General features: G+C 39.8%; 1 long non-coding RNA gene across 1 annotated transcript in view; it reads left to right on the forward strand.

Annotated features, from left to right (window-relative positions):
* Positions 1 to 12,496, forward strand: part of LOC116645143 — a 30,378-nt gene that overhangs the window by 13,739 nt on the left and 4,143 nt on the right. The window lies entirely within an intron of this gene.

Consider the following 12,496-nt stretch of genomic DNA (forward strand, 5'->3'; position numbering starts at 1 on the left):
CTCCCTCTCTGATTTCTCCCCCTTCAGATTTCCCTCCCTTCCCCTATGGTCCTCCATGCTATTCCTTACATTCCACGTAAGAGTGGAACCATATGATAATTGTCTTTCTCTGCTTGACTTACTTCACTTAGCATAATCCCCTGCAGTTCCATCCATGTCCATGCAAATGGTGGATATTCATCCTTTCTGTTGGCTGAATAATATTCCATTGAACTTTACAGCATTTTAAATAAACATTTTATTGCTATTCTTTTGGAGGAGTGTGAATAAGGGACTTGCATTTTATTTGTGACTATGACATGACGGCATGAAGTGTCTCAGGTTTATCTGGAGTTTAAACAAAACTCAACACAGGAATTGGTTCTACGTAAGCAAGTATTTTAAGTTTTTTTTAAATAGTAACTGAGGCCAAGATTAAAATCTAAAAATGGGACTCCTCAATCCTCAAAATAGTGAAGCCCATTAGAATAAAGTTCTTCAGCTTCATCAACCCCGAAGACCATACTTTAGGCTTCTACATATACCACTTACATGTGACGTGGCAAGTTTCCATGCCACTGGAAGTTTACAGAATTATTCTCAGACAAAAAGGACTCTTAGCAAAAAAAAAAAAAGAACTTAGAAAAATCCTCCATTTGTCGACTAGTGATCTAAATAAAAGTAGAATTTCATCTTAGTGGGCTGTGAGGGACATTTCCTTTGTTGAGGTTTTGGCTGCCCATCATTTGACCTCCCTTCACTTTGTCGTGAGAATCCCCCTGTTGAGAACGTGCTGGGATGGGAGGGCATCAGTTCCCACTGAAGTAACCCAAAAGTCCAGGTTCTCATTCTCCTTATCCACTGGGGAGCAGGCTCATGACCTAGGGTCTAGCTAATTGAATGCTCATAGCTGGAGAACTGGAACAAGTAGCACAAAGGAAAGGAAAGCAGTTTGGAATTCCTTTCAACAGCAGTGACCAGTAGCTATGGTGGTGGTCCCGCCAGTACTTTGCTCAGTGTCCCGAGCCAGCTGCACAAGCATCCCACCCAGCTATTCCAGAGGTTGGGCCTTGGCTATAATGATACTGCCCAGCTTCCTGGGGTTTCTGCCTGCTTTCGGAGCTTGGTTTTCTAGCCTTCCCATCCATTAAGCTACACGAGGACATGATTTCATCAAACTCTTTTCTGCTAAAGCTAACCAGAATCCAATTCTGTTGCTACAAGCAAGATCCGTAACTGAAATCATTGTCACGGAGTAGGGTGCAGTCCAAACAACCTCAGAAAAAGCTAGGGCGTTGTACATAGCTCGGATTGGAGGCAATGAACATTCTGTAGGTATTCATCAGTAGGAATCTGTCAGTCCATGGTACACAGTGACAAAGTTTCTCTTTAAATTATTGTCTCTGGTCTACTGGAATGAAGTGTGCACTAAGATCACAATTTTCTGCAACTGTATATTTACCGTATGGAATTTAAGAAGTGGGGGTGGGGGTGGGGGGTGGGGGGCTGGGGGGGTACCTGCTTCTAACAGTCCTATACAAGGTCGGTGAACAACTCAAATTCCAAAATTCTTGGCACAAAACACTTGCTGAATTCCAGGCCTATGAGTGGACTGAAAGAGTGTCTAACCTCTATCCATTCTAGAACTTCCTTGGGTTGTTAGGAAGAAGAAATCCTAAGGGCAGGAGATTAGAACACAGGAGGAAATTGATCAAGTGAGTTGTGTGCCCCCTGTCCCCGCTCCCCAAAGGCCTAGAAGCTGCTCCTTTCTTCAAGGCCTTGAAAAATGAATTTATGAGAGGACTAGCATCATCTCTGAAAATACATTAGTGATCGTTCTCCAAAGCTGCAAATTCTATTGTGGGCTGCCAGTAAAATGGTCTCTCTGACCCTAATAGGGCAACTCGGACCTTGGGTGACAGAATGGATCCTAACGTCAGGGGCCAGCCTCTGGTTACCAGTAATATAATCTAAATGTCCTGGCCCACAGAGATTTTGGTGATTTCTAATTTATCATAGGATTATTAGAAGGGAAAGGGGTGGGCTGCTTACTAAATCCTGCTTGATTTATGTTTAAAAACAAAATAGAATGAACAAACAAAAATATCCACTATGTCTAAAAATCCATTATGACAGAGGATCATGGTCTTCTTACCAAATTCCTATACCTGGCTCAGTACATAGCCCCAGTCCTTTGAATGAAGGGAAGCCTGGATGCCCCTGAGAAGACCTATGCTGACATCGTCTATAAGCTGAGCTTCCATTTTGCCTGCCAGAAAAGAACTTGTAAATATTTACTAAGATTACTTTGCTTAGAGAAATAGAATATGCCCAGATCTTTTGAGTCTTATTGTTGGACACTAATTCTAACAAAACTCTAATACCTGGGGGCGCCTGGGTGGTTCAGTCCGTTAAGCGTCTGCCTTCGGCTCAGGTCATGATGTCGGGGTCCTGGGATCGAGTTCTGCAATGGGCTCCCTGCTCAGTGGGGAGTCTGCTTGTCCCTCTCTCTCTGCCCCTTCCCCTGCTCATGCACGCTCTCGCTCTCTCTTTCTTGCTCTCTCTCTCTTAAATAAATAAAATCTTTTAAAAAATAAACAAACAAAAACCCCACTAATAACTGATGACCCAACATCCACTGCAATTTACTTGTTAGTGTTTGGGCTTCTGAAAGTCACAAATGAATTTCAACCAGAGTCTGCTTACAAGAGGCCCAGTGAAATCCTGAATTCACACTGTGTTAGACTACGGTAACTCTCAAATATATGATATGTAAATATATATCATGCTTCAGTACAGTGTAACAAATATAATTCTCAATATATAATGGCTAAAACACAATAGAAATATTTCTCATTTTTGTAAAAGTCTGGGCAGGTGTTCCTTATACTTTAGGACCCAGGGTCCTTCTCTCCTGGGGCTCTTCATGTCCCATACCCTTGCTGCTTGTACCCCACCTACGAAGGGGAGGGCACATGAAGAGGCAGACATGTTTCCAGAAAAATACTCAGCAGTGGTACACATCATGCCTGTTTACATTTTTTTGGCAAAATCTGATTATAGGATCATCTCTACATGCAAGGGAGGGTAGGCAATATTGCAGCCTAGCAATCTCTGTCAGAATGCTGTGTTTTATCCTCCACTTGCTGAATATGTACTAGGAATAGAAATACTGAGAACTGGCAGAATTCCCACATTAGTTTCCTATCACACAGGGTAAGGGCTACTGTGATAAGACACCAAATGGAAACCACTGAAACCCTCCTCCAAACCCAAATTATGAATCAAAGTAATCTTGAATTATTGTCCAACTATAGGGATTAGTGCCTCTATCAAAGACTTAGAAGATGCAAAGTTGGTGACTTTTTTTTTTCATTTTTCTATTTAGCTCACCCAAGAAGATGACAGATGGGCCCTGGAAAATAAATGACCATTGCATATTTAATTAATTTTAGCTGCAATTCTAGATGTGGCCTTTTTACTTAAGCAAATAAATATAGCCTCTGATAATTAATAAGCAGCTACTGATTTGGTCATATTTTTTTCTTTATCCATATTAATGTAAAGCGATGGAAACAATTTGTTTTAAAGAGATCAAAGTACAAATTCCTCCTGGATTATGTCTACCCGCTAATGTTTTCTGTAATTTGGTCCACAGGGACCTTAAACTTTTTATTCCTCCAAGCGACATAATGTTTTTCCTTAAATTAGTAATGATGCTGATAGAACACAGAGAGCATGACATAGCTGGTCTGGACAGAAAGCACATATATTAAAGTGTAGGAGGTTAAGGACCTACCACCTCTGTTAAGTTCCTGGGAGTCCAGCAATTTGGGGCATGTCAGGATCTCCCTTTCAAAGTAAAGAATTATTTTGCTGTACCTTGTACCCCACCAATAAGGAAAACATTTTGTGCGTTCTTTGGATTTTGGAGAAAACATACACCTCCTTTGAGTTTGCTTTTCCAACCTATTTACTAGTTGATCCAAAGGATGACATAGTTTGAGTATACTTCAGAGCAATCAAAGTTTCTACAATTGGTCTTGTTATGGTGCAAATACCTCTTCCTCTCTACCCTATAAGCCCAGGAAATTAAGCTAAGACACCCAGGCATGTGTGTATTATCTCATCCTTGTATGGAGTGGTAGCAAGCCATGATTAGAAAATCAAAATGGAAGCCCTTACGAATCTGGAGCATTGTCAAGTCCTCTTCTGCAAATAATTATTCCCTTCTTTAAAAAAAACTCTTGGCTGTGGCACCTGGATGATACCGTCGGTTAAGCGACCGACTTTTGGTTTTGGCCATGACTAAGACTGAATATACCTGACTACGAAATGGCAAATGTTCAGATAAACCGAACTGCCCATCACGAATCAAGTGCTATTTTGTTCTACTGGAACATTAACACCACAAAGCAAGGGACTGGCCTGTCTTGCTCACCAATATCCCCTAGATTATGGAATAATACCAGGCATGTAATAGTTGTTTAGTAAATTCTTGCTGGTGGATGGAAGAAAGGAAGAAGGAAGGGAGGGAGGGAAGAAGGGAGAAAGGAATCTAGTTCAACTTGTCTAGAAATGCTCAGCAAAGAGAACTTGCGTATACAGGACTGCATGCAAGCTGATGGTCACAGTCCCATTTTCGTAAACGATTCTCTCAGAAGATGAGCATGTTTGTTCACCTCACTGAAGTCCTTTCCACAAACCTTATCTGTTGTTTCTGGGAAATTCTCAAAGAGCAGTTGGTAACTAAAGAGGAATAAACTCAGCCGCGATTCACAGGTTTCTCTGTGCACTTTGCTGGCACCAACCCCAAGTGGATTGTGGCATGGTACATCTCCACTCTGGAATCATCCTGAAGGACAGCAGGCTGCATTTCAAGCAGCACATCTTTTTTTTTTTTTTTTTTTTTGTCTAGCCAGCTGGAAAGAGGCATGGAATAAAGTTTCTATACTAATTAATGAACAGGGGTTAATGGTTTGCCAAGGTTGTAAGAAACTAGGAAGAAATCTGATGAAGGGAATGGTAAGAAAGTAGCCTGTGTAAGAATGATGGGTATGAACTTCTCCAAGTGGAAGTTCAAGAACTTTCAGGACTGGAAGACATGTGTCTGGTGTGAATGCTCCCCAAAGCTCCACTCTGTGAAAGAGGGGCTCATTCCCGGATTTTACAAAACAGCCCTCTCTGATGACATCAGCCAGCCACCTTTTTCTCCCCACACACATGGCTGATCAATAACCGCATTACTTAGAAGCACTGGTGGCTTGTATGGAACTCGTCATCAACTTGCAGCATCTATTTCCCTCATGAAGGTTTATCCAGCTTCTACTACTGCTGATTGTCTGATATGCCAGCGGCAAAAACATCACTCATATTTGAATAATCTTTGGCTGGGGAAGCCTTTGAAACAATATAGAAAGGGTAAAAATGATCAAGAAAAAGAAAGACATTTGACTTCAATTATTTTACGATGTATATACTATAAAATATATTTTATAAAGTCAAAAGTGAATAAGACCAAGGGCTAATATTCCTAATATAAAAAGAACTCCTAGAAATTAATTTTAAAAGAACACCGGCAGTCAGGAAGAAAAATGGGTAAAGGACAGAATAAGCCATTGAGGAAAGAGAAAACAATTGAGAAACAATCATAGTGAGAAGTCGCTCAGCTTCACCACTAGGGTGAGTAGGGCAGATTATTACAAAAAGATCCTGTTGTGATTTTTTTTTAATCCCCCCAAATAAAAAAAAATGGTAAGACTCAGTGCAGGTGAAATGTGACAGGTGGGAACAGTGTTACCTTGCTTCTGAGACCCTGTGTGCTAAGCCCTCTTTGGAAATGGTACTGGTCATCTATAGCAAAATTTAAAATGACACATTCTGTTGATCCCGCGATCCCACTTGAAGAAATGTGTCTTGGAGAGAAAGAAGCCCAGGCCCCTAAGGACGTCACACAAAGTTTATGGCTCCATTGCTCAGAGTGGCACGGAACTGAATGAAAGCCTCTGTGTTTGTTGTTAGGCAAATGACTGAATACTGCACATCTTACTATGGAAAATTCTCACTTACTTTTTAAAAGCATTTATTTTCTTTCTACTGATATGGAAAAAAGTATAGAGCGTATTATTATATTAATAATATAATAATTATAAAAACTTTAAAAAGTCATAGTGCAATGTGCGTAGCACTTCCTCTGATATTTGGTGGGTGTGTATATGCATATTAATATGCAGGAAGAAATGGCAGAACATGCAACAAACTCTTGATCTCACATCAAAGACAGGTGAATGTACGTAAAGCGTAATACAGCTATAGAGAGAGAAACATTTCATGATGTTTTCCATTTAATTCCCTATAACCTTAGAATGTATAAAGGAAAAAAATTACAAGTACTCAATGCTTCTCTGTTTTGTTTCTACTTTTACCTCATTGACTCATTAATGTTTATTGAGTGCAAGTGCAAAGAGAAAATCAGTCATTCTAGAATAACTGCCTTCTAAGAGAAGACTTTAAATATTAAATACCACAAATTGTTCAGGAAAAGCTCTTTTTTTCGTTTTGTTTTGGTTTGGTTTTTTTTACTATGACTTAGCTGTTAATTATTTGGGCATGTGTTTTAAACCTATGACTGATGATGCCCTTGAGGTTTTTTTCTTTTTCAGCTTGGGAGACATTTGTTTTAAATTTTTTACAATTTAACAAAAATACACTTGATCTGTAGAAGAAACTACCCTGGCTGGAATACCTCTTAATACATTAAGGTCACATATCATATGACTATTTAAATTAGAACCAGAAACTTACGTCTTCCTGTTTCTGGAAAGCCTTTCAAATGTTATCTCAGGATAATAAACGTAAAAAAATTCAAGATAGATTATAAACTGGTTTTGCATCTCAGAAGCATACATATATGTGCTCAATCTTGATTTTTATTCTAAAATGCTTTCTGAAAAATAGTGGTGTTCTCTTCTATGAGGGCAACAATGTATTTCTGTTCATCTAAACAGTTAATTTATATCACATTAAACTCATGATTTTCAAACTTTCAATGTGTAATTCTATACTATATTTACATGCCTAAATAAAAGATTTATTTATGTATGTATACACAATATACATACATATGCATGTATTTAAGATTACTTCAAAAGCTTTTTTAAAAAAATTTTAAGGAAACCTTGCTCTAGGACAAAACCCACTTGTAAAAAGGCTCAAATACAATACAGAAAAACAGTCAGGTAAAACAGAGACATCAAACAGCTGTGAATAAATAGTGTGTAGGTAACAGGTCTTAATTCCTTCTTTCCTGCTTTTTGTTATCCAACTAAAATAGTTCTCTGTTCTCTGAAAATGAGAAAACATAATTTTTGTGCTTAAAATATTTTTATTATATTACAAATATTTATGGATTTAATTGCAAATTCTCTGTGAAAAGTTGTCATGGACTTTCAATGATCTGTACTTAAACGATATTAAAGGATTTATTAGAAATTGACATGTGACTCGTTTAATGTAAACTACCATGAGAAATCGAAAAACGTTACAGTAATGTATTTACTTTATATACAGTGTTTTATAAGAATGAAGGGGGAGAAATGAGGAGAAAAGAGAAATTTATAGATGGACATAAGCCCCAAAGCTTCACACTAACTGACCTAGTTTATTCAGATTCCCTTGGCTGTCTCAGTTCTATTATAAGCCCCAGGTCAGGGGCTGTGTCTGTTCACTGTCAGGACTCAACAAATAATAAATAGTACTATTAACAGCAGTACCTGTGGGTAGACTTTGTATGATTGCTGTTTTTTTTTAATAGCACTATTCAGCAGAATACTAATTGGATTGTCATTCAAGATTTTCTTGATTTTGTCATGTGTATATTATGCTGAGGAGAAATGCTCAAATTGACCGTTTATACTTTTAAAAATATGGCTTAATGAAAAAGCAATTTAGTAAATTGTTGAGGGCTGTTTTATATCACAGAGTGTTGTCTTCCCATAGAACAATTCCATTTAATGCAATTCCCTGGGAAGTTTAGTCTAAGCTGAAACACAAAATTGTTGCTGCCTGAAAGGTTGCATGCTTGCTTACTATGCAGAAGTTTCTAGAATAAGCATTCTTAGCGTCAGATACAAACCTTTTCCCCAATCTCTACACCCAAATCCAATCACTGAAAATTAGTGGCATTATGCACAAATTAATTCAGATGTTTTGATTAAATTTAAGGAAATCAGTTTAAAGTTACATTTACACAAACGCACACTTAAACACAGTTGAGTCAGTAAAATAACTTTCTATTGGATTTGCATGTTTTTATTTATTTTATTACTCAAGCAATCCAAAAAAATACAAGTAGGTTTAAACCCTCGCTCAGTAAAATCAGTCTGAGTTCTTGTATTGGTAAAAATGTAAGGTAAGGATATAAAACAAGGTAAATCCATTTTCAGAGATATGAAATATGATGTATATAGAAAACATCATTTTTGAATTCTAGTATTTCCATTAGCTTTGATTCTTTCCTATATTTTCTGGCTCTAGGTTAAAATTGCTTATCTGTTCTTGCATGTTGTCTCTTTTCTATCAGAGCCTTTAACATATAATTCATAGTTATTTTAAATTCCTTGTCAGTTCCAGCCTTTGGTTATATCTGAGGCTCATTTTGATAATGACTTTCTATCTTCAGACTGTGTTTATTCTTGACTTTTCAAATGCCTTGTAATTTTTGTTGGAAGCCAGACATATCGTTTAGTACAGATTCTGAGAGACATTTATCTTATGCTTGGAGATGGGTACACTTTTCCTTCTCCTGCATCTTTAGCGTGAAGGCTTGTGTTAATCGAGTTAAACACGGGGTGGGGTTTGAAGTCTGGTGTTACAATTTTACCCTCCGTGCCCCAGAGGCTTCATATTCCTTTAGCGATACCTCATGTTTCGGTGTGCGCTAGTTTACCAGGGAGCGCTTCTCGATGTCTGTGTGCTGAGAAGCTGTTTCTCACAGTTCTCCCACCTGTGTCTTACTGAGTGTTTGCTCCCTCCGTGGGGAAGTGGGAGAGGAGGGGCATCCTCTGACGTTCTGAGTAAGCCTCGGTCTTGGCAGCCTCTATGAATTGGTGGAGCATGGCCTTCACAATTGCCCCTGTCCCTCTTCTACCTGTAGTGCTGGCCTAGCAAGTATTCTTACCCTGCCCCCAGGTAGAGCTTTTTTCTTTTTCCTATTCTCTTCTGCTAGTTGAAATGAGTTTCCAGTGTAGTAAGGTGAGAACTATTCTTGCTCTTTCCCCTGCAAATTAAGCTTCTGTGCTCTAAGAAAGACTGGGGGTGAGGAGTGGGGGTGGCATGGGAGGGTCTGGTTGTGATTCCTGACATTGCCTGTTGTTCCTTTCTCCCAGCTGACATGACTAGGAAGCATTCTCAAGAGTCCCCTCAGTCTTTCCTTTGAACATCTGCTGAGATTCAAGGAGGAAAAGGTGCAGCCCCCTGGAGCTACAAACTCTGACACTAGCCCACATTTTAGCTGAATCTTCCTTCAAGGCTATATGGCATCTGATGATCTATGCCCCAGGGAAGCAAATACCTTTTTTGCAGTAAGGTTGGTTGAATGGAATGGAATGTGAGATCACATGCCAGTGGATCCATCATTCCATAAAACTTTAATTAGCCGTGCTAGCTGGCACCCTATGAGTAGGAAAGGCAAACCCAAATTCTGCATATTTATCTATTCTTTGGAGAACAAGTTGCTGGCCTTTCCAGAATGAAAGGGGTTAAATATAGTTCATGGCACCAACTGACCAGTTGGTCTTCTCAAAGATTGGTGCCAAAATGGCGGATGATTGTTGGTATTTACTGTTGGCCATTTGGACCTTTTTCACTGGCTTTAAGTAGATCAGCTAGTAAGAGCAAATGCTGTTGGGCATGTAGCCTCCACCTCGGCCAATAGGACCACGTTATTCACATGCCCAATGTAGCCGCACTAGAGTGACCAATGAGAGAGATGAGCTGATGTCCCTGGCTGGGTTATTTTTAAATCTGGCCTCTTCTATGAGGAATGTTTTCTTGTGAACATTAACATACAACAATATTCGCACCCCACGCCCACTCTCTTGTGTCTATTTGTATGCTTCTACCTCATATTTCCTCGTACTTCTGTCTAATCTTTCCCTTTCTTTTCCTTCCAGGCCCCTGTCAACCATCCAAAGCACTGATCACTACCAATTAATCTTTTTTTTAAAAGATTTTATTTATTTATTTGAGAGAGCGCACGAGCAAGAGAGCACAAGCAGGGGGAACAGCAGAGGAAGAGGGAGAAGCAGGCTCCCCGCTGAGCAGGGAGCCCGATGCGGGACTCGATCCCAGGACCCTGGTATCATGACCTGAGCTGAAGGCAGATGCTTAATGACTGAGCCACCCAGGCGCCCCCCAATTAATTTATCGTAATATATTATATATTCTAAATTTAGGCCTCTTTTCTTTTAACACAGTGCAGATAGCCAGATTCATAATCTGAAGATCTACTAATTAGAAGGGTTTTCTCTACTGTCAACCAATGTTGCAGGCCACCCCTGAGTTAGGTGGTAAATCCACCATCAATTTTGTACCTATATACTGAGTTACTTAGGCATGATCTGAGGGATAGATGCTGCCACAACTGGTGTGGTGCCTTGGGGATTAGGTACCTTCTCATGCAGCTTGCTTGCGCTCCCTGGCATTGCTTATGCCTGATCCTGGATGTTTCCCTTTCAAGTTATGATGAATTATTAATGGGCATGCCCAACTTATGAGATTCACCAACATGTGGGTCTGACAGGATCTAGCTTATGATGGGCACTTGTGGCCACATCCTCACTTAACAGCCCATAGTCAGGTGCTCCAACTCTACCAAAGCCCACTAACATGCCAGTGGTTGTTTCTCAAAACAAGAGTTTCCATTGCAGATGGCATATGCACCAGGACCCCCAAACTCTTCACTGAGATTCTCCCAGTGGGACTTGCCATAAGCCCTAGACAGCCCCTTTCACACTACTGCTACCTCCAGCACCACAAAGGTCTAGTGGATCAAATGGCCCAAGCTTGGACCTGCTGCAGAGGCCATTCCTTCTCCAGAAAGGAACACAGCCCTGCTGACCCTTTGATTTTGCCCCAGTGAAACCTGTATAGGACTTCGAACCTAACAGAACTCTAAAACAATAAACTGTGTTGTTATAACCCACTAATTTGTGGTAATCTGTCATGGCATCAATAGAAAACTAATGCAACGTACAGAGAAGTCAAAAACAGTAATTAAAATGTTAGTTCAACTATTTAGGACAACCACAAGCTATGATAGGAAAAATAAGAGTGTGAGTTGGGAGAGAGGGTACTAATCCATGTTCTTTTTTAAAACTACCTATAGGGTGCTTGGGTGGTTCAGTCGGTTGAGCGCCTGCCTGTAGCTCAGGTAATGATCCCAGAGTCCCAGGATCAAGTCCTGCCACAGGCTCCTCGCTCAGTGGGAAGTCTGCTTCCTCCTCTGACCTTCCCCCATCTTGTGCTTTCTTTCTTTCACTCTCTCTCAAATAAATAGATGGAATCTTAAAAAAAAAAACTACCTATAGAACATTAGGAAAATAGTTCATGGATAGTGGGGATGGTGAAAACAATTGGGTTTATCATACAGATTTGACTAGAGTATTTAGAGAGTTGAGGTATAATATTTTGGAGAATGTAAATACTGATGGATTTGCATTAAATACATAATAGGAAGAGATTCTGATTAGAAACAGTATCATTCTTAGTAATGGAACAGACAACTTAAATACAACCAGCTGTACACGGTTTTTTCCTAGTTCATGCTGAAAAAAAAATAGGAAGAGGTAAGCATTAAATTCCTTTCTTTCCAAGGCTGGTTTCGAGCAGACTACTATTTTATTTCTTCTGACTATTATACTCCATTTAGTTAATATTAAATAACAAACCTGAAGCAAACATGTTTTATTTACGAATAATAGGCAAGCCAAATGTCATGTGGCAAATTACCTTGCTACAATGACAATCTCCAAGTACAGCACCAAGGAAGTTATCCCAGAGGACACAGAACAGGAAGGCTCACAGACTAAATTCAAACACTGAGATCATAGTTAGAAGGCACAATGAGGAACAAGGGAAAACAGCAAGCTAACGCACATTGAACAATGCATAAGTGGGTGCAAGGACCTTACTACCCGAATCCTGGGGTGTGCCATATTCATATGCCCTGCCTTTCTCTCTCCTACCTCTGCTTTCCCTGCTGATGATGTGAGGACTGGTATCAGAGTTTAGCAAGAGGGCCCACAGGTAGAAGGTATCCTGGACCAATGACACAAACTTCCTTTATCAGAGAATCACAGGGACAAGTGTGCTTGGTCAGAGCTGGAACTTGTCAATTAGCCTTCCAAATGGCTTGGGTTTTATTTGTATTTCTTGGGCAGAGGAGATATGGGCCCAGAATGACTGTCGCCAGTGGGGGACCAAATTAAGCACTCATGAATATTGAGTGCTTCATATG

This window comes from Phoca vitulina, unplaced genomic scaffold (genome assembly GCF_004348235.1).
Source record: "Phoca vitulina isolate PV1807 unplaced genomic scaffold, GSC_HSeal_1.0 scaffold32, whole genome shotgun sequence".
NCBI classification, from domain to species: Eukaryota; Metazoa; Chordata; class Mammalia; order Carnivora; family Phocidae; genus Phoca; species Phoca vitulina.